The following is a 27507-nucleotide window of genomic DNA, read 5'->3' as shown; positions in this document are numbered from 1 at the left end:
AAACAGAAAAATGTTATTTTTGAGGCAGAATGCAATGAGTTCCATTAACATGCAATTATGTTAATGATACTTGGCTTCCCGTTTCTTGAAAAAGAACTCTGTGGCCTGGAGTCCCCTCTCATGTAGGATACTGGTGTATAGACACATGACGTCTAGCGTCACGAGTAGCATGCCTGGTTCCCACTTAATGCCATCTATTAGCCTCGGAAAGTCCTTAGTGTCTTTAACATAGGAACTTAAATCTCGGACCCATGGATTCAAGAAGCAGTCAATGTATATAGATGCTTTTTCTAATAGACTGTTCAACGAGGAGACTATGGATCTTACAGGTGGATTTCTAGTGCATTTGTGCTCTTTGGGTAAGTGGTAGAATGTTGGTATTGCTGGTGTGTCACAAAAAATGTATTTATAGTCCAAATCCTTTAAAATCCCTTTAGTATGCCATTCTTCAATTATTTTGTGAAAATCAATGACACTTTTGTCATACACAGCTCTTGTCACGATGTTGTAACATTCCTTATCTCTTAATTGTCTCCATGCTTCATTTTGGTAGTACTTTCTATCCATAAGGACAATATTTCCTCCCTTATCCGAGGGTTTCACAATTAGGTTTTCATCATTTTTCAGGTCCATAATCGCCTTCCATTCTTCCTTAGAGATATTTTCTCTCCGGAGTTCAGGACCTTTCGATTGTAATTTCTTAAGACCATTGATGATAAGGTCGTGAAAAGTGTCTATTGAGTCATATGCTGTTTGTGGGATGGTTTTAGATTTGAGTTTGATGTTACTTGTGGCACCAACTTGGGTTATCCCTGCCTCTTCCAATGTTCTTGTCATGTCAGCTTGACTTAAAAGTGTGCTTTCATATTCCAATTCTCTGAGCAACGTCACTGTTTCCATATCCGAGTCCGTGGTGCTTGCTACTGTTTGAATTTGCATATTAGTAGAAAGTGGTTGTGGCGTCTTTGGATGTAAGGAGTGTATTTTTCTCAATTTGAGCTTTCTTATGTATTTGTATACATCAACTCGTACATTGGCATAATCAAATTGGGGTGTGGGACAAAAGGAAAGACCTAATTCCAGTACTCTTTCTTCAGTTCTGGTCAATGTCCTTTCGGTTAGATTCACAATAGTGTTTTTCTGTTGTGTGGCTATTTCTTGGCCCCCCGCTTGCTCCTCGTTACCATATATCCGGTGTTCGATGATCTTGTTTTTCCTGCCTTTCCTGCCCCTTCTTGTTCTCCGTCTCCTTTTGATTTTGCCGGAGGGTGGGTTCTTGCTGCTGGCCTCTGCTGCGCTTGTCTTAGTAGTTGATATTCCTGAAAAGAAGTAGGTATTGCTTCTTTCTCTTTAGGTTTATGCGTGGGCTATTCTCCTTCGGAAACTTCTGACTCTGAAGTTTCTCTGGATGCTGTTCCTTGTGATTTTTGTTGTAATAACAGCTTCCTTGGGCCCTCAAATTTCTTGGCAAAAGTCAGTATTTTTCCTGTATCATAATCTTCTTCGTCACGTATAAATTTCATTTGTTTGCGACGTTTGATTACACCCTCATATTCTATCAGATGCTTTTTCAATAAGCCCTGTAATTCTTCTTTCAGTTTGTCCTCTTTCTCTAATGCAATTTCAGCTTCAATCTTGGTAATTTCTTCTAGTAGTTCTTGGCGATCAATCCATGCATACTTCACCACCATTCTACCCATCACACTCGAACCTTCGTGAGTGTATTCTGCCCATTCTTGCAGTAATTGTGGGTTAGGATTCTCGTAGACGGGGGTTGTGTAAATTCAAAGCCTCCTCTGTACTTGTTTGGCGTCTAGATAGCGCTGCAGAGATGTGGCTTCCCACCACTTCCGTGTTTCTTTTTCGTAGGTTTTTTCCAATTTGTAAAACAAAGTTCTTAAATTGTTCGTTATTTTTGTTCCACTGGCCCCGCTTGGAGCCTCGCTGCTATGCTTTGTTTGACCTTTGGAAAACAGACTGTCTGCTGCTTCTTCCCTTTCACGGTCTGTAAACATAATATCTTCGGTTTCCCTGCTCGTTTCTTAGCATGCGGAAGCCAAGCGAGCCTATCACTGTACAGTTCTTTGCAAGTTGCAATACATATAATGAGGAGCTCCGCTTACCGGTGAGGTTTCTGACGGGCATCCAAACATCCTCCGACTTTCGGCGTTCGTCTCCCTCCTCAACTCGACAATGCGTCGCCCACTCTTTCTCTCCACTTCGTGTGTCCAGGTGAAGTTAAAATGTTCTCACACTCCTGAAACAGTGACGGAGCCAGCAGCAACCCTAAGTCTTCCGATGCGATTACCTAGGTGCTTCACCCACTGCCCGGGTGCTCCAGCCTCCGCGTTGGTGAAACGCCAGAAAAATTAATTATACAACGATCCGCTCGTGGATCAGAGATGAGGCGCACACAAGGGGGATGTTATTCAGTATTTATTCCGCACACAAAACACACCCAACAGACGCGTTTCGGCTACACGCCTTTGTCAATGTCGGTGGGATACTGTTTCAAACCAAATTTATAAACAATATAGTTTTCATTCCGTGCAAAAAACGTTCTACTGCCTCCATAATAAACATAAATGAGGGACACAGTATTACTAAACTTTCCTGTTGTAAGCATGGCAGCCATATTGTAGTGCATGGAGGGTTGCTTCCCCTTCCCTTGATACTAGCATCAAATTCATTCAATCTGTCGCTATTTACAATATATACATATTCTTAGTCAGTTCAACCACCTAGATAGAATTGACTATTTGGGTGCCAACATCCCGGTTTAAATGTCGTGTATTGCACCCCTGTTAATTGGAGATCTGATTGTAACTATATCAATATATACATCAGTGTGCTGTGGAAAAATAAACTTTTGAATTGATACCCCTGCGAGTGCTTCCTTCGTCCTGCGGGTGATTGCCGCGTTGGGAGGCAGAGCGGTACTGGTTTTGCGAGTGCACCCTCGCAACGGGAGCACCCGCCTGTGAGTGCGACGCTTTGGTGCTTTTTGAGCTTCAAAATATATATATATATATATATATATATATATATATGTATACATATATATATATTTTTTTTTTCACTAAAGCATACTTTTCAGGGACTTTATAGTTACAAATTAGCATTTTAAAAAACTTTGATTTTCACTGGAAAAAACAGGATTCAAAGATGTTATAGTTAGAAATTAGCATTTAAAAAAACCTTAAAAATTCACTAAAAAAAACATAGGTTTCAGAGACGTTATCGTTAGAAATTAGCATTTTAAAAGCCTTAGAAATTCACTGAAAAAAAAATAGGTTTCAGGGCCCTCATCTTTAGTTGCACATTTTAATGCGACCCTTGACCCCACCAGGTAGGTCGCTCCCCCCCGCACAGCACCGCCTGTGCCTCATCTCTGGTGGCCAATGATAGGCCATAGGTAGGTTTGTTCATCCTCCGCTTTATTGCTTTTATTGTAATGCCTGTATTTTCATTGTTGTGTCTGTGACTGCTGTTGTCTGTCTTCCCCCGCTGCCTGAACGTGGTCTGTGCCCCTTTTTCTTCCCTCTGTTCCCCTCGCTGTCCCGTGCTCTCTCTGCCCGGTCTTTCCTTCTGTATCCCTCGCTGCCCCCGTGTCTCTGCACGGTTTTCCCTTCTATTCCCCTCGATGCCCCCGTGCCTCTCTGCCCGTTCTGCCCTCTGTTCCACAAATTTTTCCCTCGGTTTTTGAGCCTTTCAGCCTCTGTTCGACTCAATTTTCCCACGTTTTTTGTGCCTTTCTGCCCTCTGTGCCACTTGTCTTCCCCTAGTTTTTTGTGCCTTTCTGCCCTCTGTTCCACTTGTTTTTTCCTAGTTTTTTGTGCCCTCTGTTCCACTCGTTTTTTTGTGCCCTTCTGCCCTTTGTGCCACTCGTTTTCCCCTCGTTTTTTGTGCCTTTCTGCCCTCTGTTCCACTCGTTTTTCCCTAATTTTTTGTGCCTTTCTGCCCTCTGTTCCACTCGTTTTTCTCTCTTTTTTGTCCCTTTCTGCCCTCTGTTCCACTTGTTTTTTCTGTGCCATTCTGCTTTCTGTGCCAGTCATTTTTCCCTGGTTTTTTGTGCCATTCTGCCCTCTGTTCCACTTGTTTTTCCCTATTTTTTTGTGCCCTTCTGCTTTCTGTGCCACTCATTTTTCCCTAGTTTTTTGTGCCTTTCTGCCCTCTGTTCCACTCGTTTTCCCCTTGTTTTTGTGCCTTTCTGCCCTCTGTTTCACTCGTTTTCCCCTCGTTTTTTGAGTCTTGCTGCTCTCTGTTCCACACATTTTTTCCTCATTTTTTGTGCCCTTCTGCCCTCTGTGCCACTCGTTTTTCCCTTGTTTCTGTGCCCCTTTTGCCTTCTGTTCCACTCGTTTTTTGGTGCCATTTTTCCTTCTGTGCAACTCGATTTACCCTCGATTTTTGTGCCCCTTTTCCTACTGTTACCTTTGTTGTCCCTCACCGCCCACGCTGCTGCTTCCCCTGCGGCCCCGCCCCCCTGACTGTCCACTGCCCATTCGCTGCCCCGCCTCCCAGCTGCTCCTCCCTCCCACCTCCCCATATATGCATGCCGCTGCGCGGCTGCCCCGCTGGCTTGCAGAAGGCTCGCCTAAGACGAGCCCGTTTGCACCCGTCCGTGCCTGGACCGCGCCCAGCGCCAGAACCCCTGGCCCCCCAGACGGAGCCACATCTGCTTCAAGGCCGCCCCGAAACACACACACGGCCCCTTCACCTGAAGGAACTGCAGCTACACCAGCCTCAGAGCCGACGTACCACCCGCCAAGAAAGACCCCAACCACCTCCGATGCATACTACTGAACACCCGCTCCGCACGCAAGCATGCCGTCGAGCTCTTGGACCTGCTCGACACCACATCCCCAGACGTCTTCTTCCTGACAGAGACCTGGTTTAATGACTCCTCTGCACCCGTCATCACCATAGCCATCCCAGATGGCTACAAGATCACCCGCAGAGACCGCACCAATGGAGTCAGAGGAGGAATTGCCATCGTCCACTAGAAGAGCATCAGGGTCTCTACTAGCACCAACGACACGCTCAGCACCGCCGAACATATGCATTTCCAGATCCACACAGACCCTAATTCCACACTCAGAGGCACCCTCGTCTACCTACCCCTCCGGACCCCGCCCCCAGTTCAGCGACTCCATCGCCGACTTGATCAGCACGCACGCCCTGACCTCCACAGTCTACATCCTCCTCGGAGACCTGAACTTTCACCTCGAGAACAACAACGACAACATCTCCACAACCCTGATCGATAACCTCGCCAACCTCGGGCTGAAGCAACTCTTCACAACAACCACCCACTCTGCTGACCACACGCTCGACCCAGTCTTCTCCTCAAGCCAGTACGTCTCCATCAGCCACACCACCGAACTCCTCCGACCACCGCTGCATCCACTTCACCTTCCAGAAACCCACCACACACCACCGCACCCAACAGATCCCCCGCCGCTGCTGGACCAAAATCACCGAAGACAAACTACACGCAAACCTTGCTCTCAGCCCACCCACTGAACCCTCTAACACCGACGATGCTGCCTACAGCCTCAGAGGCTGGATCGAGGACTGCACCAACACCCTCGCCCTGCTGAAGAAACCCCCCCACAGAGACACTAGCAAGAGGGCCAGCTGGCTCACCCCAGAACTCCTAGCCTCCAAGCAAGCCTGCCGGAAACTAGAGAAGAAATGGCACAGTGAACAAACTCCGGACAGCCACGCAGCACACAAGGACGCCATCCCCAACCACAACCACAACCACCTCATCAGGGCGGCCAAGAGGACCTCCTTCCAAACCCAGCACCAACACCAACGACATCCCGCTGTCGCAAGCCCTGTGCGACTCCCTCGCCACCTTCTTCCACAGCAAGATAGCAGACATCCACGACAGCTTCAATACCCAGACAGCCCCAACAGACAGGAACACAACAGACCCTCCATACACCATCCACCATGACCCCCTGCTAGCCTGGGCCAGCTTGAGCATCGATGACACCATCAAGACCATGTGCTCAATCCACTTCGGCTCTCTGTTGGACCCATTCCCGCACCACATCTTCAACAGAGCAAGCAGCACCATCGCACCCCACCTGCACAACATCATCAATCTCTCCCTCGAGACCGCGACTTTCCCAGAGATCTGGAAACACGCAGAGATCAACGCCCTACTCAAAAAACCTAGGGTAGACCCAAGAGACCTCAAGAACTTCCGGTCCATCTCTCTGATCCCCTTCCCGGCCAAGGTCATCAACAAAAACGTCAACAGACAACTAACCCGATACCTCGAAGAAAACAGAATCCTGGACCATTCCCAGTTAGGGTTCCGCAGCAACCACAGCACCAAGACTGCCCTCATCGCCGCCACCGACGACATCAGGACCCTGCTGGACAACAGCGAGACCGCAGCACTCATCCTCCTAGACCTCTCTGCCGCCTTCAATACCATCTGCCACCGCAGACTACGCGCACGCCTCCATGCCGCAGGGATCCAAGACAAGGCTCTGGATTGGACCACCTCCTTCCTCTCCGGCAGAACCCAGAGCGTTCGCCTCCCCCATTCTGTTCTAAAGCCTCCGAGATCATCTGCGGCGTACCCAAGGGATCCTCCCTCAGCCTGCACTGTTCAACATTTACATGGCCCCGCTCGCACACGTAGCCCGACAGCATGACCTCAACATAATCTCCTATGCTAACGACACTCAGCTGATCCTCTCCCTCACCAAGGACCCCATCACAGCCAAAGCCAACCTCCACGAAGGAATGAAGGCCGTCACCGACTGGATGAAGACCAGCCGTCTAAAGCTTAACTCGGACAAGACAGATGTCCTCATCCTCGGCTCCAACCGTTCAGCCTGGGACGACTCCTGGTGGCCGACGGCACTGCGGGCAGCCCCGACACCCACCGACCATGCACGCAACCTGAGAATCATCCTCGACTCAACGCTCTCAATGACCAAGCAAGCCAGCGCCATTGCCTCCTCCTGCTTCAACAGCCTCCGCAAGATCTACAGAGGAATCCCGACAGATACAATAAAAACAGTCACCCAGACCCTCGTCAGCAGCAGACTTGACTACGGAAATGCCCTATACGCTGGAGCCCCGACCAAGCTCATCAAACGACTTCAATGCATCCAAAACCACTCGGCACGACTGATCCTCGACGAACCACGCCACGGCCACATCACCCCCACCTGAGAAACCTGCACTGGCTCCCCGTCAACAAGAGGATATGCTTCAAGCTCCTCTCCCACGCACACAAGGCACTCCACAAGACTGGCCCAGCCTACATCAACAGACGGCTCTCCTTCTACATCCCCAACCACCAGCTATGGTCCGCCGACCTCTCACTCGCCACTGTCCAACGCATCTGAAGAACAACCACCGCTGGGAGATCCTTCTCCCACCTCACTGCCAAGACATGGAACACCGTCCCACTGAACCTACGACAGACCCAAGACCTGCTGACCTTCAGGAGGATACTCAAGACCTGGCTGTTCGATCAGTCGTGGCCCCCCACCCAGCGCTTTGAGACCCTCGCGGGTATATAGTGCGCTTTACAAATGATTGATTGATTGATTCACTCATACTAAACTAGAGAAATTTGGCCGTTATAGATAGTTGAGCTAACTATAACTCGCGCCCCCGCAAGCACTGCTGATGACGTCACATATGACATCATTCATCACATAGTCAGTGACATCACTGATGACATCTCAAATGACATCATTGATTACATCACTAATCACATAATTAACGTGATAATCTGATGCAATTCCTCACACCCTAATATAACCTTTCATACACCCACTCTAAAATCTACCATTTTCAAAACCATGGACACACCAATACTAGTTATTACACACCCACTCACTCATTCCTAGGTCTACACACATGTCCACTCATTCATCCATTCACTTACTCATACATGCAGTCACTCAACAGTACAGCACTATCATATGCACTCATACACCTATACACACACTCACACACCACCACTCACACACCACCACTCACCCATACAATTACTCACACACCTAGTAAAACATGCAAAGAATCAATCACACTCCTATTTACTCACCTATACCGTTATACACACACCACATTACTTATTCATATAGATATTAACACATGCATTTTACATATGTAGTTACTCGAATATGTACCACTGAGACATCCATTCACTACCCAACACCAGCATACACACACTACACTCAGCTCCATACAGCCCTTTGCAGATGCACTCTTCAACCTATACACCCACTTAATCACCTACTCACACATCTATGCACAGTCACACACCCCCACACACCTACAAAAACACTCAGACACCCATACACATACTCAAACAACCTATCAATAACCCATTGACACAATCATATAGCTACTCACCAACCCATGCAGCCCTTACACACCACCTGACAAACTGCAGACATTCACACCCATTAGTCAAAAACCCATGCATTCAGTAAGACATGTTTAGTCACTCACTTATACAGTCAGTCACGCACCTACTAAATCATCCAGTCAGACACTTATACAGCCACTCATTCTTCAATACAGCTTGGCATATATATATATATATATATATATATATATATATATATATATATATATATATATATATATATATATATATATATATACATATATATATATATATGTCATTTGAGATGTCATCAGTGATGTCACTGACCATGTGATGAATGACGTAATACGTAACGTCATCAGCAGTGCATTGCGGGGGCACTCCAGTTATAGTTAGGTCAACTAACTATAAAGGCTGAATTTCTCTGGCTTTGTATGAGTAAAATGTGCAACTAACTATAACGGCCTTGAAAAAGTTTTTTTCAGTGAATTTCTATGTTTTTTAAAATGCTAATTTCTAACTATAACGTCCCTGAAACCTATGGTTTTTCCAGTGAATATATATATATATATTTTTCTTTTTAAAGCAACTGTTTTCCAAGTCCAGATCTTTTGGCTTTGCCAATTGCATTTGTAAATTGCATTTATGTAGCACTTACTACCCCTAACAAGGCATCAAATCGCTTTTTCAGCAAGTAGCACACTACTCCGGAACCAGGCGGTGAACATGTAAAGGGACAGAGGGTGGGGATAAAGAGGGCAAGTAGCCAGGCTTTATGGAGTGGGAGTGAAGTAAGAGGTGACTTGAAGGACAGAGAAGGAACGTAGCCTGAAAGAGCTAAGCTGATGGTGAAATAAGGAGTAAAGGAGATAGAGAGACAGGGAATGATAAGACAAAGACAGGACAGAATGAGGTAATAGTGAACACTGGAATTGAGGTAAAAAAATGATGGACGGTCAATGTAAATTACAGCTTGGTGTGTGAAAAAATGGGTGGGGGATGTGCAGTCATGAAGTGAGGACTCTCTCCGGATGGATTGGGTTCAATGAAGTTTCACTTCCTCTCCCTTGTTTTGTTGTTTATTCCCACTACGTTCGCCAGTTTGGCCTAATGTAGTTCCTTGGTTGTATAATTAAGTGTATTTTTTTACTAGTTTCCTATTCCATTCAGATCCCTGATTTTCTTGCACTTTTGTGATCCATTCTCAGAGACCTGCCTCCACTTTTCTCTTCTTCCATTCACGGATGCTGCCCCTGAAAGACACATGTTCAAGAATCAATGAGAGATTAACACCAACTTGCAGCTTTCATTGGATTATATCTTTGTGTAAATAGCAATTATCCATAGATGGTAATAAATCAATGCCTTACTTTAGCTAAAGAAATAAACTAATTTGCAAGCTTTCAGCACTTGAATGTGTGTGAATGGGGCGATCATTGTGATTTTATGTCAATGGCTCATCCACAAAATGTACATTTGGCTTTGCAGGCCCTGAGCCGAGAGCCCAGCTTGTGCTAGTCAATAAATACCCTATCCTGCAATGCTTGGTGTTACAACCATAACCTTTGCCGTTGGACCCAGGTTCTAGTTAAATACCTGTGTAACTGCTACACAAGACTAAACTGCATGGAATAAACCATATATAAAAATGCCTACCAACCTTTTCAGTTATCTAAGTTCACTGCTCACTGTATATCCTCTGTATTACTTTAATCTCCTGGGCTGTCAAAGTTTTGCTGTCTTTTATGTCACAGGAGATGGGCCATTCCCTGGAGTCATTGAAATGCAAGGACTAATTCGGGGTCTCGTGGACTTCCGCAGTGGTCTTCTTGCGAGCCGGGGCTTTGCCACACTCGCTTTGGCCTATTTTGGCTATGATGACCTGCCGGATACACTGAACGAGGTGGATCTGGAGTACTTTGAAGAAGCTGCAGACCTCCTATTGAAGCACCCCAAGGTATGTTTTCTCTGACTCCACCTTGTCAAGCATAGGGTAATACCGACTTTAGGTCCGCCATTTAGAAGCTCCCTAAATCTACACCCAAGTCCTGCTAGAGCATGTGTACTCACCAATGTTCTCTCGCGGTCAAAAATTACAGTCTGGTCAGTGGCGGAGGGCCGCACTTCTGGGTGCGGGGTCAGTTGGGGGGTTAGAGTAAAAAAAAAAATTCAAAACCTTACTAGAAAATTCTCCATTTCGAAAAAGGATGTAGCTACAAGGGGGACATTTTGATAATACATTTTGATTATCAGCCAATAGCAATCTTAAGATGCATTACATGGCAATTCTCATTAACCAGATATTCAGCACAGGCCCAATGCAGCACAGGTTTAACTGAGTCCAAAAAGTAGATAAGTTTAAGACATATATATACTCGGAACTTATTTAACATTTCATGTCTCCTATTAGTGTCCTGTAATCTGGTACTTTGTCTGCAAGGGCAAGCCTTTAGAGAAGATCCATATGTAAGTCTATACATTTGTTTCTGAATTTACTCTTCAACAGTCGTATAGTGGATAACGAACTTTCACAAACATACGGTATGTTGACCAACACATTCAAATTACTTTCTGGGACACTGTGAAAAGAAGAAGAAATGTATCATAATTTTCCAGAATTCTTCTGGTGCCTGCCCCAAAAGAGATGCTTTTAGGGCTGAATTGTGCTGCATATCAATAGGTTCCATTTCTACTTGCCCCCTTTTCATACCAATAAGGGCAACAATGTCTAGATTGTGTGCACTCACCATTCAGGGGTTTTGATTCAGCCTGAACAGAGGGGTGAGTGTCGGAGAGTAGGATCTGCTTACTATGGTTACCCCCGCTTTTTGCCGGTGTTTCACTGTTTTTTGACTGTAGTCTGGCTGGGGCCCTGCTACCCTAGCTGCTTCCTCTCTAAAATGATTACATGTACTATTTGTACACTGCAGTTTGGTTACTGGGGCACCCTTTTGAGTCCCTAGTATATTGTACACTAGGTACTAAGGGCATAGGTACCCCAGAGGCCTACCAGAGGCTGCAGCATACGTTATGCCACCCATGGGAATCCTTCCATAGTGACACCACAGGACTGCTACTGCAGCCTGGGTAAGGTGGTGCATGCACCCCTTACTAAGATATAGGTTACCTATATCTACCTTTAATCACTGATACAAATAAACCAATCAGTCACTCCTATAGCAGACCTTATCAATCCTGAAGGCAGAGTGCTTGGTTTTGTGTGAGAGGTTGCCCATGCATGAGCAGGACCCCTTTGCAGCTTTCGGAATATATTCTCTGAGAATGTTCTGTGATACAGCCAGACCATATACTCTTAAGTGCATTATAACCTTGCGGTAAATACTAACTTTGGAATGGCTACATGGAAACATGTTGTGTTTGGTGTCAAACACTTTGCAATCCTATCCCACCCGCCAGTCCTGGCAGCAGGGATAGAATTCCACCCTTCTAGAGGGAGAGACATGTACACACTGGTCTGCCCGGTAATAGTTTAAAAGAGACCTGAGTCTGGCCTCCTGCTTCTGTCCGAAACTCCAGCAGGGGAGGCCTGGACAATAGGTTTCCTGTCACAGGGAGGTGTAATCACCTCCCAGACAGGCTTTAGTGTATTGGGCCTGGGTGGGTGCACTCTAAGAGTGCTTTGATGTCTTCACTGGAGGCACATTTGGTGACCCAATGCATAGTGATGCATGTGAAAAGTTATGCACTCAACTGCCCTAGTCCTGATGAAGCCTGAGAACATTGTGGCTGAAACGCATCGACAGTTAAATTGAAAACACCCATGCAAATTTAAAATATTGCAAAATAAGTAAAGAATACTACAACAAGGTTGAGGTTGCAGTAATAAGCCTCATAGTCCCTCTTGAAGGGTGATTTTCTGTATAAAAGAATGCTTGTGTTGGAAAATAATTTTAGGAGTATCCTTATAGATTAGTAGGGCAACAAGAAAGAAGAAAATATACATGTGTGTTAGTTTAAATGTAAATATTCTATATATGTTGTTGTGATGTAAATGTTTGTATATATATGTAAAAAAACGATGAATCGCAAAATAAATACAGAACAGTTTGCTTAAAATATCAGCATGTTAGACTATGTTGAATTGCCTTTGACTTCTGATTGAAATATAGCATAGATTTTTCAAGTGAGTAATACTCTCCTTCTCAAGCAGGCTTCAACAAAGCAATTGTTGGTCTGTATTTCCAAAGCGCCCGAAGGATTCAGAAGTAACTGCAGCCAAGGAAGAGGATTTTGAGACTTTTTGTAGGCCGATATGAGTCCCTAGCAAAGCTGAGACCCGCAGCCCTCACGAGTGACATGGAACCGTAACTTCTGGACACTGTGCACATTTGCTAGTGCATTGACTTCTCGACATTCCATGAAGTTGTGTTTTAGGTTACTTGCAGCCCAAGCCCCAAGCACCATCTGCAAAAGATTGTGGGCCTACACTCCACGAGTGTTCCGTGAGCCCGCTTCTAATATTTCCGCTCGAGGTTCCTTCGCGGTCCCTGATCAGTTGACTGGTGGGCCCCTGTGAAGGCAACTCTACTTTTCCTTGGGCTTCCCTAGTTGCTCCAGATGTGCCCTGACTCTCCACCACATGGTGAGTCCCCCAGACCTTGCTGGTCTGCACCGAAGCTTATCTCTGCTTTGTGTGTGGGTTGCTGTTGCCAATGCTTGTTGGGTCCAATCGGTACACGAAAACGCAGTGCTCAACATCCTTTGTGGGACAGCTTGAATCCAGCTCCTGTTTGTCATCGACGCCTCCTGGTCCTCGTGGCTGAAGAGTCAAGCTTTACCTTCTTCAACTGAAATCACCGACATCGGTGGGCATCTGCTTATCCTGCTCCTGGTCACTGGTTAGTGACCCAGACTCTGTCCCCCCTGCTTTCAGGTGCTTCACATCTCTGATCCAGGCTTGGATCTCTCTGGACACTTACCTCTTGGACACCAGCAGCACTTTGCAGTAGCTCTCTATTGAAATCGATGACGAAACCCGACACGAAAAGACACCGGCTTTCCTGGGTGAGGTAATTCAAGTACTCTGGTGCTTCCATGGGTGTTTGCTCTAGAACCTCCTAGTTCTAAAGTGGTTTGCTCCAAGTCCTCTTCTAAGTATCCTTTAGCTGTAATTTTCCAACCGCGATTTTCCCCATAAAAGTTAATAGTGATTCACAGCTGTGTTTAGACACGGCACGAGTCCCACATGGGTCCCCTGTGTCACTACCTTGGCTGGTTCCTGGTGACCCCAGCGGTTCTGAAGACTCTAGGCCTTCTATTTATGCAAGTCGTGGTTCTCATACCACTTTATTGATATATGGCTTGGTATACCCAGGGCTCAACGTATATTGTGCTAACTTATTGTGTGCTATTAAGTTCTCCTTGTGTATTCTTGCCTCTAGCATCATAAAGAGACTAGAGGGATGTGTTTAGAATACATACATATATTTTATATATATACCTGGTGTGGTTCTCCTTTCATTTCATCATTCACAAAATTACAGACGGGTAAAACAAGCTGCTTTACATTTCTTCAAGACTTAGCCTGAAGGCTGCTCTCCACAGCTACCACTGGGATAGCTTTCTATAAAAAGGAAGAAGCAAATAGGTGGTGGGGTTTAGATTGCGCAATATGATATTGATATTATCATTGTGGATAAAACCCTTCACTCATTAGGCTGCTACTAAGGACATTGGACAATGACCACCTAGCGTTGATATTCGGGTGTTTAGCAGTGTCAACACATGTATAAATGTCAAACAAAGTCAATGTCCTGAGCAATATTCATATAGCCTATTAGATCACAGATAACATTCACTACCCGGTACTCCTGCACCGCGAGTTGTGAAACACCGATTATATTGATAATACTACCCGCAAACATTTTGTTTGTTGACCCATGAGGTTTTGGACATCCTCACTTTGTTTAACATCAGGCAAAAGCATCAAAGCATAATCTATTCTCATCCGATCACGTGACCTCAGTCACTGCTCCATATAATCGAATCCCATTGGTCCATTAAATTATTAGTCATTTCCGGGTTTTGGAACCACGAGAACGCCACACATTACTTTCCCTGGGTAAGTCGATACACAGCGTTTCGTTAGACGTGTTCGTTAGGAACTTGAATTAATATTATGATTTTGTCAATCGTAATTTCTTTGATGGTTTCGAAATATGTTACTTTCATGGTTTTTTTATGAACGTTTACTGACATACAAGGTATAGATATGCAATGATGTTTTGATCCTATAAGTTCTGTGACTGAATACTAAGGTCCTGTATGTTTACCTTTTTATAGGCCCCCGATGAAGGTTAATGCCGAAATGCATTGGGCTTAATGGAAATAATGTTTGGAAAATTTGACAAATTGAGAATAATATTCATGAATGAAATGAATGATCCGATTATGAAACAAATCATCGTAAAGGAATAAAACAACTGAAATAATGATATAAAATGGAATTGAATCTTTATTGAAAAGAATTTTGATACATGGTGTAGAAACCAACAGGTTTCATGTAGAACCAGCGCGACTTACAGTGATTGTACAATCACACATTGTTCACACTGAGCAATATTCATATCAGTCCCATCAATAAATTCACACAGTGGTGCTCTACAATGTTCTTCTCGATGTATTGTTTCAAATCAGGTGGATGTTTTAACTTCCATAGTCTTTGCTTCCACAACAGGAAGCCACACAAAGCCAACACGTGTTTATGCTTTTATGGGGTTTCATCCAAGATTTCCTCCGTGCTACACCAAACTGATATAGATAGCTTCATTTTATTCAGAAGTGAAGCAAATATTCATAGCCACCACCACTATCACCCAATTGAGAAGAACATTGAAGAGCACCACGGTGTAAATTTATTGACTTTGCTTAGCTATCTATAAAGATTGTCTTTAACCTACCATCAATAAGGGGTTGTTTGAAATGGTCCAAGGTGCCCACAGGAATAGTGGACAGCATGTGCAGGCCAACTTCTCACATTTGTAATCATGTATTAAAAATATCACTTGTCCTAACCAAAAGCAGAAAAGCTGCCTATTACAATACTGTAAAATTGAGTTTCAATTTTGCTCATTTGTGTAGGTGGAGCAATGTAGCTTCTTTAGGTGTTGTGCGATGCAAGTGTGGCATGGAAAGTTGAGTGATTCTGGCTGCTGCGTTATGAATGGTTGTCAGCCTTCGGATGAGTGTTTTGTTGATCTCGGCCTACAGGATGTTCATGTAGTCAAACTTGCTTGTGACTTGGGGGTGAGTGATATTTTTCTGGGTGCTGATTGGAAGCCAATTTGAAAATATTCCTCAGCATCTTCAGGGTATGGATGCATGAGGCAGAGATGGTATTGACTTTGGCAGTCATGTTGATTTTGATGACTATTTGAGTATCTTGGCATGAGAGATGGAGGTTGGTGTCAGTCCTAGCTCTGTTTTGCACCAGATGGAGTACCACTGTTTAGTGATGTTCTCTAAGATCAAGATGTTAGTCTTGTCAATGTTCCGCTTCACACAGTTGAACTTCATCCAGTGGGCGATTTTAATCATGCAGGCATCCAACTTGATCTAGATACTGGGAGTATTGTCCATGAGGGAGAGAATGAGCTGGCTGGTTGTTGGCATAGGAGTGGTCATTAATGTTGTTGGAGAGGGTGACGCTTTCTAGAGGGTTTATTCATCTATCTATCTATCTATCTATCTATCTATCTAGCTATCTATCTATCTATCTATCTATCTATCTATCTATCTATCTATCTATCTATCTATCTATCTATCTATCTATCTATCTATCTATCTATCTATCTATCTATCCATCTATCTACATAATAGGTATATCCAATACCTACTGGTGGTCACAAGTTAGTTTGTTTTTGCTAGGACCATGTTTCTGAATTAAATCATTTTTTGACTTGCCTATATCTTTGGCGTCGTTTGTCAAATCTTCATGAACTTTTCCCCAAAAAATGTTATACTAAGTCAATTCAATTCAAAAACGTTATTTGCTCTAAAAATAAAAGGCCATAAAAGTACATAAAAACGTTGCACATAGCTGTAATCACATAGAAGAGTTTAGACATGATCATAAGTTAAAACATTTTAAAAAGTGCATAATGGATAGAACAAAGTCAGATTTCAGTGCGCCATTACAGAGTTAAGAGAAGAAGCTCCAACTAAAAGGGCATGAGGGGGAGATAGAGAGAGAACAAAAACCCCATGTACGGTCTGCCATGTGCTCCTACTATCCCCTGATAATTAACCCAACAGGCCTGCCCTGTTCTGTGTCATCAGCCATTCTGCGCACGGGGTACTGATGACTAACCCAATATGGTATGTCTAGCCCCAAGTGCTGCTTTCAGGAAGGCGTAGACAGTGAAAACAATTTCTGGTGAACACAAAGATTGTAAGTGGAGAAGTGCAGGTCTGCAGCGACAAAGGCCAAGCTTCCTTAAAAGATGTCTCCGAAAGAGCTTTCATGCTAAGCTGTGCAAATTGCAAAAGAAAACAAAGTGCAATAGAGTTTGGGCAGAACGATTATCACAGGGGCAGCAGGAAATTGTATTCCCCACTAAGTATAAAAATGTTTAACGAAGAGGGACCAGTAAATTGTACCAGCTCTGAAGTAGAAAAGTGGGGACTGCTCCCATCTTGATAGATCCAGCAACAAGTAAAAAGGGGAATTGTCAGTATATAGAAAACTATAATACTGTGACAGCGTGGGTTTGGTTAACTCAGAATTAAGCCTACTATATGCTAGGTGGGCCCTGAATAATGTTTTCACCTCTGGGTCGGCGTGTTTGGGGATTTGACTAGGTTTGGTAAACCACCAGGTTATGCCAAGGGAACAAAGAGTATCTCTTACATAACTCACCCAGGGTACGGAACTAGCTTTGACCAACGTCAGGCAGTCAGATATAATGTCTCTACAAAGTTTAGCTGCTGGGTTCGACCAGATACTAACCCATAGTGAGAGGGGCGCCAGCTGGATCGTTTTCTCAATGAAACTCTAGTTAAGCTCAATATGGGTAATGAGGGTGGGGGTGGAAGGCGATGTACTTGTAATTGTAATTGTAATTGTAAGACAATTTATATAGCGCAATGGCTACCCTAAGGTGTCCCAGCCCTGCGGAGGTTTAGGTCTAAAGCAGAGTTGCTGGGACTTATACCGGTTTGTTAAAAAGCCAGGTTTTGAGGAGTTTTCGGAATGTCAGCAGTTTAGGCTCTGATCTGATTGCGAGGGGGAGCATGTTCCAGATCTTGGCCAGGTTGTAGGAGAGTGAACGGCCTCCACATCTCGCTTTCTTGATTCGAGGCACTATGGTAAGGTGAGAGGTCTCGGATCTAAGGTGTCTACTGGGGTGGTAGGCCTTTACAAGGGGACGGTTAATAGAGGGCCCTGTTCCCCAATAAGACCGATGGGCGACGCACATGGCCTTGAATTCAATTCTAGATTTTACGGGGAGCCAATGGAGGTCTTTTAGGCGGGCTTTGACTGAAACTCGTCGGGGGACCTCAAGCAGGGTCCTGGCGGCACAGTTTTGGATGATTTGGAGTTTATTCAGTGTGGACTGTGGAGCTCCAAGGTATAGGGCATTCCCGCAGTCCAGGCGAGATAGGACAAGCCCTTGTACCATAATCCGTTTTGAGTGGAAGGGGAGAAGGGGGAGGATCTTGCGTAGTAGTCTTAGGAGCCCAAAACAGATGGCAGACAGCTTAGTTGCCTGGTAGTTGAAGTTAAGTGCTCTGTCCAACCATATGCCGAGGCTTTTGATTTGCTCCTTAGGTAGAGGGGGACAGCCTAGACAGAGGGGCCAGATTAGTTCGATGGGCTTATTGATGGTATTTCCCAAGAGCATAATCTCTGTTTTCTCCCCGCTTAATTTTAAGCATGATGCAGTCATCCATGCGGCGACTGCTTCCAGGTATTTGTGTAGGCTATGGTGAGAATTGAATGGGGGGTCCAGAGCTACCACTAGCTGCGTGTCGTCCGCATAGGTGATAATTTTTACTCCAAAAGGGCGGACGACCTCGGCTAGTGGGCTTAGGTAAACATTAAAAAGGGTGGGGCTCAGGGAAGAGCCCTGGGGCACCCGACAGTTCAGGGGGTTGCTGGGGGAGGCGTATTCTTTCTCAAATACCTGGAACGAACGGTCTGTGAGAAAAGATCTCAACCAGGTGATTGCTGTTCCCGAGATGCCTATTCTGCAAAGACAGTGGAGAAGGATGTTGTGGTTCACAGTGTCGAAGGCGGCACTAAGGTCGAGGATAACGATGGCTGTCAACCCACCGTTGTTCAAGATCCTTCTAGCCTCCTCCGTCACTGCGACCAGAGCCGTTTCTGTCCCGTGAAGGGGCCGAAAGCCCGTCTGTGAGGGGTCAAGTATGGCATTGGATTCTAGAAAGTTTTTCACGACTGTGTTGACATGCTTTTCTAGTAGTTTGCTGAGCCAGGGTAACAGAGAAATGGGTCTGTAGTTGGAGGGGTTATTTTGATCCAGGCTCGTTTTTTTTAAAAGGGCCTTGACCATGGCTTGTTTCCATGGGGACGGAACGGTGCCAACGTGGAGGGAGGTGTTGAGTAGGTCCAGAATGATGGGCGTGATCTGACTGGTGACCGAGAGAAGAGCTCGCGGGGGGGCCAGGTCCTTAGGTGAGCCTGATTTGACCTGCTGCATGATTTTCTCTGGATTGCTGAGATTGCTAATATCCTTTGCTAAAAGCGGTTTGCCTTTGCCTGGATAGAACTGCATTAACAAAAGCCCCAAACTTCTGTTCTGTAGGTAGCTGCACTGATACATTGGGAGTTATGAACTTTCAGAGGGGGGAGGCACAGCCCCCCTGATTTTCGGTCTAATAAGTTTACAGACTGTGCCCGTAGTTCTGCTTAATTTGGCACTGAGCTGAGCACAATGGGGATTCTATGACCATGTATAACTAAAATGTTATCCTAAGTAAAAAAATTCTCGACAGTCAACATGTCCGTTGATATAATTTTTGTTTAAACAACAGTTGATGGACAGAATGCAGAACAATGTCATATATTCCCCCCAGTACAGAGATCTGGGCCTAAATCCATCGTTTTTTTGCACTCCACACCACCCCAGTTCAGACATGGCCATATGCAAATAAGCCTTGACCCTGTGCCTCATGGGAACAGTCCAACCCGAACTGCCAAGCCATGTCTTTCCTGGACCGGAATCAAGCATCCTAGGACCGGTTTCTGGCAATCAACCGTCTTCAGCCAGGATAGCTTGACTCCAGTGGTGTGGAGAGCATGGGACTCACATTTGAGCATACCCATCCCATTCGGAGTAACAAATGCAAAAACAACAGTTGATGGACAGAATGCAGAACAATGTCATACATTCACCCCAGTACAGAGATCTGGGCCTAAATCCATCGTTTTTTTGCACTCCACACCACCCCAGTTCAGACATGGCCATATGCAAATCAGCCTTGACCCTGTGCCTCATGGGAACAGTCCAGCCCAAACTGCCAAGCCATGTCTTTCCTGGACCAGAATCAAGCATCCTAGCACCGGTTTCTTGCTATCAGCCGTCTTCAGCCAGGATAGCTGGACTCCAGTGGTGTGGAGAGCATTGGACTCACGTCTGAGCATACCCATCCCACTTGGGGTGACAAATGCAAAAACAACAGTAGATGGACAGAATGCAGAACAATGTCATACATTCACCCCAGAACAGAGATCTGGGCCTAAATCCATCGTTTTTTTTGCACTCCACACCACCCCAGTTCAGACATGGCCATATGCAAATCAGCCTTGACCCTGTGCCTCATGGAAACAGTCTAGCCAGAACTGCCAAGCCATGTCTTTCCTGGACCGGAATCAAGCATCCTAGGACCGGTTTCTGGCTATCAGCCGTCTTCAGCCAGGATAGCTTGACTCCAGTGGTGTGGAGAGCATGGGACTCACGTCTGACCATACCTATCCCACTCGGAGTGACAAATGCAAAACCATTAGTTGATGGACAGAATGCAGAACAATGTCATACATTCACCCCAGAACAGAGATCTGGGCCTAAATCCATTGTTTTTTGCACTCCACACCACCCCATTTCAGACATGGCCATATGCAAATCAGCCTTGACCCTGTGCCTCATGGGAACAGTCCAGCCCGAACTGCCAAGCCATGTCTTTCCTGGACCAGAATCAAGCATCCTAGGACCGGTTTCTGGCTATCAGCCGTCTTCAGCCAGGATAGCTTTAATCCAGTGGTGTGGAGAGCATGGGACTCACGTCTGAGCATACCCATCCCACTCGAGGTGACCAATGAAAAAACAACAGTTGATGGACAGAAACCAGAACAATGTCATACATTCACCCCAGTACAGAGATCCGGGCCTAAATCCATCGTTTTTTTGCACTCCACACCACCCCAGTTCAGACAGGGCCATATTATTTTTGTTTAGCCTTAGTTTACCCGGGCTGCAGGACATGATATGCGACTTGGAGTAATTAGTATTAAGGTTCAATTTATGCATAAAGGAAACAAAACAATCCAACTGATGTCTCAGAGCTTTTGGGGTGAGGGCTAACAATGCCATGTCGTCTGCATATAGTAAGACAGAAATTGGGGAGCCTACAATTCTGGGTATATCTGTGTTGGAGGAAGCTAGGTGAGCTGTTTAAACATTGTTGTATAAAATAAATAATAAAGGTGCCAGTACAAAATTCAGAAGTGAGCGCCCCAAGCAAATTTAAGCGGTCCTGGCTTAAAGATCTGCGGGGCATATTATCAAGGGCAGTTCCGCCACTCTAGCGGCACTTTTTGCAGCCAAAGCGGCAATATTCTTAACGCCCTATTAGGAAGGCAGCGCTAACATGCATTAGCGCATGTAAGCAGTGTTGTCTAACAATCTCTCGACCAAGCTGTGGCCGGGCTTGAGGGAGGGGTGGCATACTTGGCGAATTACCGATTTTAGTATCAGTTTTAAAAATTGCAACTGTTACTGTGTGCTGGGAACTGGTGAGCTGTGCTTATTTTCTCCAGGGGGCATACTCTGTTAAAATACCGTCCTATGTTAGGAGGCGAGCGGTTCTGATTCACCGCTTCACTGCTCGCTATCGCTCACGCCCTGGATAAAAGGGGGCGGATGACGCTGGCGCCCACTAGTGTTGTCTGACAATCTCTCAACCAAGCTGTGGCAGGGCTTGAGGGAGTGGTGTCATACTTGGCGAATGACCGATTTTAGTATCTGTTTTAAAAATTGTAACTGTTACTGTGTGCTGGAAACTGGTAGAGCTGTGTTTAATGCTCCGGGGGGCATACACTTTTAAAATACCATCCTATGTTAGGAGGCTCGGGGTTCTGATTTACCGCTTCACTGCTCGCTATCGTGCACGCCCTGGATAAAAGGGGGAGAATGACGCGATCGCTCAGGGGACGCGCGCAGCAGGCACGTCAAAGGGGAGCTTAATGTCCATATGGATGACTCCAATTGCTCCTTAGCGGTGCAGTTGTAAGATTCCATAAACAGATTAAATCTGATGCAAAAGGTAACTGCACCTACACACATGGCAGGCCATATGCTTGATTTACTCTTTTCTAACGATCAAACATTAAAGGTGGAGGACCCGCTTTTTGTAACTTGGTCAGATCATTGTGTGATTCCTTTTTTTTTACTTGGCAAGTACTACCCAGGAAGTCAGGAGGAACTGGAGTAGGGTCTTATTACAGTCCACCTCCCCCGTGCTTACTGGAGATCCCAGCCATGATGTACTGATGTGTAATCAGTGGGTTACCTCAGCACTGGGTAATAAAGCCCCAATGAAAAATAGGAAGTTTACCCGAAATAAACCTTCAGCGCCTTGGTTTACGGACGAGCTCTGGGTGGAGAAGAGTCTGTGCAAAAGGTTGTAGCGGGCTTGGCGCAAACACTATGAGCCGGCTGACAAGTATATTTATAAAACTAAAAGCGCTAAAAAATGTCATGCTTTCAAGCGTAAGTCCATTAAAACCTTCTTTGCCAATCAAATTAGCTCCTCAAACAAATCAGTGAAAGAAATGTTTAAGATTGTTCAGGGCTTCATGAAACCAGTAGCATTGGCAAGTACTATTCCGTCTTCAAAAACTTTATGTGAAAATCTACCCACCTTCTTCATGACAAAAATTCAGGATATTTATTCCTCCTTTCCACTTCCGGGACCATTAGATCCTCCATCTCAGACATTGTCGGTGACTAGTTTGTGGGAAGAGTTCCATCCTTTAGAGTTTGAATCTTCGGCGGGGGAGCTTAATAAGATAAAATCAGGTTCTCCAATGGATCCATGCCTGGCCAGATTTTTCAAAATTCTTGCGCCCTGGTTTCTCCTGCTATTGCATGAAATTTGGAATGCATCGTTAACTACAGGGGTCTTTCTCTCTAGTTGGAAAAATGCATGTGTCCAGCCTATTTAAAAAAAGGTAAATGCTGATCTTCTGGAGCATAAACATTTTAGACCAATTTCTCTCCTTCCTGCTCCGGCAAAAATCCTAGAAAAAGAAGTACAGAAACAACTTATGGACTTTCTAGAATTGAACCATCTTCTCCACGACTCCCAATCCGGCTTTAGACCCGGGTATAGTACGGAAATGGCTCTGCTGGAAGTAGCAGAGACTGTTCGGGAAACTGTTGCTCAAGGAAGGTGTGCGATGCTGGTGCTGCTGGACTTGTCCGCAGCTTTTGACACTGTGTCGCACAGGATCCTTTTAAACAGACTAAAGGATCTTGGGGTGTGAGGCACCGTCTGGGCCTGGTTTCGTTCATTCTGAAAGGGATGCATGTAGCAAGTGGTTCTCTGACCCTATACTTCTACTGCTAGCCCTGTAAAGTGTGGAGTCCCTCATGGCTCAGCCTTGAGCCCAACTCTTTTTAATGTGTACCTCACTCCTTTGGCAACAGTAATTGAGAAATTTGGGGTGAAGGTCGTCTCATATGCGGACGATACACAATTAGTGTTCTCCTTTAAAGACAATAGTGAGACGGCCTTTGTTAATTTCAAGAAATGTCTTCTGAATATTTCCTCATGGATGACAGAGAACTGCTTGAGATTGAACACAGAAAAGATGGAGGCTCTTTATTTAATCAATCCACTATCCCACGGTCAGAGCTCTGGTGGCCGGGTGAGCTAAAACCCCCCACCTCTTCCAGTTATCTCTGCCAGAAATTTGGGCTTTAAGTTTGACACACAATTGTCTAGCAAAGTGAAAATTGCCCATGTCTTGCGGCAAGGTTTGTGGAAGATGAATGCTCTTCGGAGCTTTCTCCACTATCTTCCCATGGAGTGTAGGAAGACTGTGGTGCATGCATTGGTCACCTCCCAACTTGATTACGCGAACAGTCTGTATATGGGACTTCCGGAGTATTTACTAGGAAGACTGCAGACTGTTCAAAACACAGCAGCAAGGCTTGTGCGTAATATCCCAATGCGGCACCACATAACTCCCCACCTGATTAGTCTTCACTGGTTGCCAGTGAAAAGAAGAATAGAGTATAAAGCCCTTACTTTGGCCCATAGAGCAATGAACAACATCGGTCCTCTATATTTGAGGCGTAGACTCGTACAGTACATTAGCAAGAGAGCACTCAGATCTAATGATAGGAACCTTCCGGTCATTCCACGGTTTGCAAAGGCCAGGACCAAGAGGTCGCCCCTTTTCGGTTAAAACGGCTAAGTTGTGGAACACCATGTCTGACTATCTAAGGAAGATACATCCAATACAGATCTTCAGGAGAGCATTAAAAACATGGCTCTTCACTCTTCCTTAACTCTTAATGGGTGTCACATAACTAGATCATCAGCACTATTAGCGCTGGGACATCTCGGTTGGAGGTAGCCGTGCGCTCTATAAGCCTCCTATTATGATTATTATTATTATTAAGCAGCCGAATTACTAACGGCAAGCATCCTAGCGATATACATCGCTAATGAGATGCAATGTAGGCGTTCCCTCCTAGGGCAACATGTGCAATGCTCACTAAACCAACATCACGTTATTACCAATGCTTCCCCTTGTTAGATTTGGGTGTCTCTAGTTGGCACAGGTAGGTACATGTGACAAATAGGGACCCTCGCCTCTAGTCAGGATAAGGGGATTACACTCCTAAAATAACCCTTGCTCACCCCCTTGGTAGCTTGGCACGTGCAGACAGGCTTTATCTCAGAGGCATTGTGTGTTAAGTATTAGTGACCACATACAGTAACCCAGTGACAACACTACAAATGGACACCACACAGGTTTTATATCAAAAATAAGTAGACTTTATATAGAGTTACCACAAGACCATAAACGACAAAAATACACAATACTGTTACTTTAAGATGGTAGATTAAGCTTAGTCCAGTTCAGTTCTTAGATGCAACACTTTGCGTCAATGTACCTTAGGTTGCGTTGTGCTTCCACGACAAGCAATTTCGCAGCGATGGGAATCCGGCAAAGTTCAGATACAAAGAAATAAAGACGTGAAGATCTTCTAGATGCGGCACGCTTCTCGGGGATGCGAGAAGTTCTCGGTTCGATGCGTGGACTGCAGCGGCGACACCCTAGCAATGCGACGGCAGCAGCTCCAGCGGCGACACTCTTCTCCCACGATGCGTGAAGCTGCCGCTCGATGCGACAAATACAGCGTCTACATCCAAGATGCGATGGCAGCAGCTCCGACGTCGGCGCGGTTCTAGGGGATGCAAGGTGCTCTTCTTCGATGCGGTGCAGTGCGACATTTCCAGCGGCGACACCCTCCTTCGGATTTGCGATTACAGGCACAGCGGCACGCTTCGACCTCATTGCGAGATTCTTCTGCTGATGCGGTGCAGTGCGACAGCGACAGTGGCAACACCTTCCTTCGGAGTTGCGACGGCAGCAGCAGTGACGGCTACATGCTTCCTCTTCGTTGCGGCACGCTTCTCTCTGATGCGGTGCAGTGCGACAGTTCCAGCGGCGACACCCTCCTTCGGAGTTGCGACGGCAGGCACAGCGACGGCAACACACTTCTCCTCGTTGAGCCGCGCTTCCAGCTCCTTGCGACACGCAGTTCCTCAGAAGGCCCAAAACAGCAGCAGGCACTTCCAAAGAACTCTGGGGAGCTGGGGGTGGAAGTCTGTTGTAACTGAGACTTCAGCAGAAGGCAAGCTCTTTTCCAAGCCTTTGGAGATCCTTCCCAAGTTGAAAGCAAAGTACACTTTGCCAGTAAGGCAACCACTGCAGGCCAATCCCCCGAGCAGCACTTCAGCTTGGGAATAGTCTCTCCTCAGTTTCTTCAGGTTCCTCTCCTCTGTAAAAGTTTCTTCTTGTAGTCCAAAAATGATCTAATTTCATGGAATCAGGGTCCCAATATTTATACCCCAAAATCCTTTGTTCTCTGAGGGGAGAGGGGCCTTTGCCCAGTCCAAACCAGTTCTGAAGCACTCTGTTTACAAGACTTCTAATTTCCTTTCACAGTGCAGGGCAGGCGCATCAGACGCCACACAGGAGGTGGAGCCAGCATTGTGGAAGGCAAGTACAGTCCTGGAGCACTTTGTTTACAGGACTCCTTCTCTTCTTTCAGTGTGCAGGCCAGAGACATCAGCCGCTCCCCAGGAGGTGGAGCCAGCATTGTGGAAGGCAGGCACAGCCCTATTCAAGGTTCAGGTGCAACTCCTCCCTCCCATCTAGATGCAGATCTCTCTATTCACCACTGGGTGACTCAGCCTGTCTCTGGGAATCCCCCAGCCCTGTCACTCACAAAACCAGACAAAGGAATACACAACCTAGCAGAGGCAGGTTGGAATGGTTAGACAAGCAAATACCTACTTTCTAAAAGGGGTATTTGCAAACATAGAATGTTAAAACCAACTTCACTAAAAGATGTATTTTATCATTCTGAATTCAGGCATACTAAACTCGAATTTCTACCATGTTCTCTGAGTCAGTTAGGATTATAAAATGTATTAACTCTAACAGCCCATTCTGGCCTATGGAGAACAGGTAGCCTTGCAATAGTGAAAAACGAAAATGGCTGTAATTCACTATTGGGAGATGCCACACACATCAGGGCTTGTCCTACCTTACACTTACAATGTACCCTGCCCCTGGACCTACCATGGGGTGACTGATATGAAGAAAAGGGAAAGTTTAGGGACTGGCAAGTGGGTGCACTTGCCCAGTCAGCATGACAGTACCAGACTGCATGCAGGCTCTGCAATGGCAGACCTTAGACACACTTTACAAGGCTGCTTCTGTGTGTGCCACAACCAGTGCTGCAAGCCCACCATCAGCATTTGGATTTATATGCTCTGGGCACACTCAGTGCACTAGACTAGGGTCTGACAAGGAAACCAAATAGCCAAACATGGAACCACTGATCAATACATCAATTTACAGTAGGGAGCACTTGCATTGTGGCATTAAATAGCAGTGGCACAGTCCCCGAAGCATCTAATACCAGCACAAATACATGAGGCAACAGCAAAAAATCGAAAGGAGACCCACGCCAATGGTGCCAGGTCTAACACCCTTGAAAGGCGAAGCGACCAGAAAAGGCGCGCTAAGCCCCTATTATCGCTGGATCCTAATGCCATAAAAAAACCTGACTTGTCATTATTGACTATGGGAGGTGGATTGTATGCCCCTGAGTGCGGACAGTGTAGAAAATTCATCAGAGGGGGGTCGATGCCTTGACGCAGCAACATTAACCAAACTTTGGATCTGTTCACTAAATAAAAAGGCAGTGGATAGATCCATGAAACCTAAGTAAATTGAGGAGCTCTTTGCCATAGTATATTTAGAGATGGTCAATGCCAGATTCAGACATTGTTCATTGATACCCAGTTTAGGCCAGAATCTGAATTGGAAAGGGGAAAGTATGTCCTTATCCGCTACCCATTCGATCAGGTGATTGTAAATGACTGTCAATCATATTGTATTGGTGCATCATACATTTTCTGAAGCTTTACAGACCGTCTTTACTAAAAAAAGGCTCCTAGTATTGGTGTAAACAAGTGGTTTAACAATGACTGTAAGAAAGCCAAGAAGGCCCTGTGACAAGCAGTTAGAGTGCAGTCCAGAACCTAAGTAATCTGGGCTCGCAATAGCTACAAAGTAACGCTAATTAAAGCAAAGCGAGACGCCACAGGGCAAAATTGGCAAG

General features: G+C 45.5%; 1 pseudogene; it reads left to right on the top strand.

Annotated features, from left to right (window-relative positions):
• Positions 1-27507, top strand: part of LOC144773923 (acyl-coenzyme A amino acid N-acyltransferase 1 pseudogene) — a 304750-nt pseudogene that overhangs the window by 243145 nt on the left and 34098 nt on the right.

The sequence above is a fragment of the Lissotriton helveticus genome, chromosome 8 (assembly GCF_964261635.1).
Source record: "Lissotriton helveticus chromosome 8, aLisHel1.1, whole genome shotgun sequence".
NCBI classification, from domain to species: Eukaryota; Metazoa; Chordata; class Amphibia; order Caudata; family Salamandridae; genus Lissotriton; species Lissotriton helveticus.
This window is presented reverse-complemented; position numbering and strand designations above follow the sequence as displayed.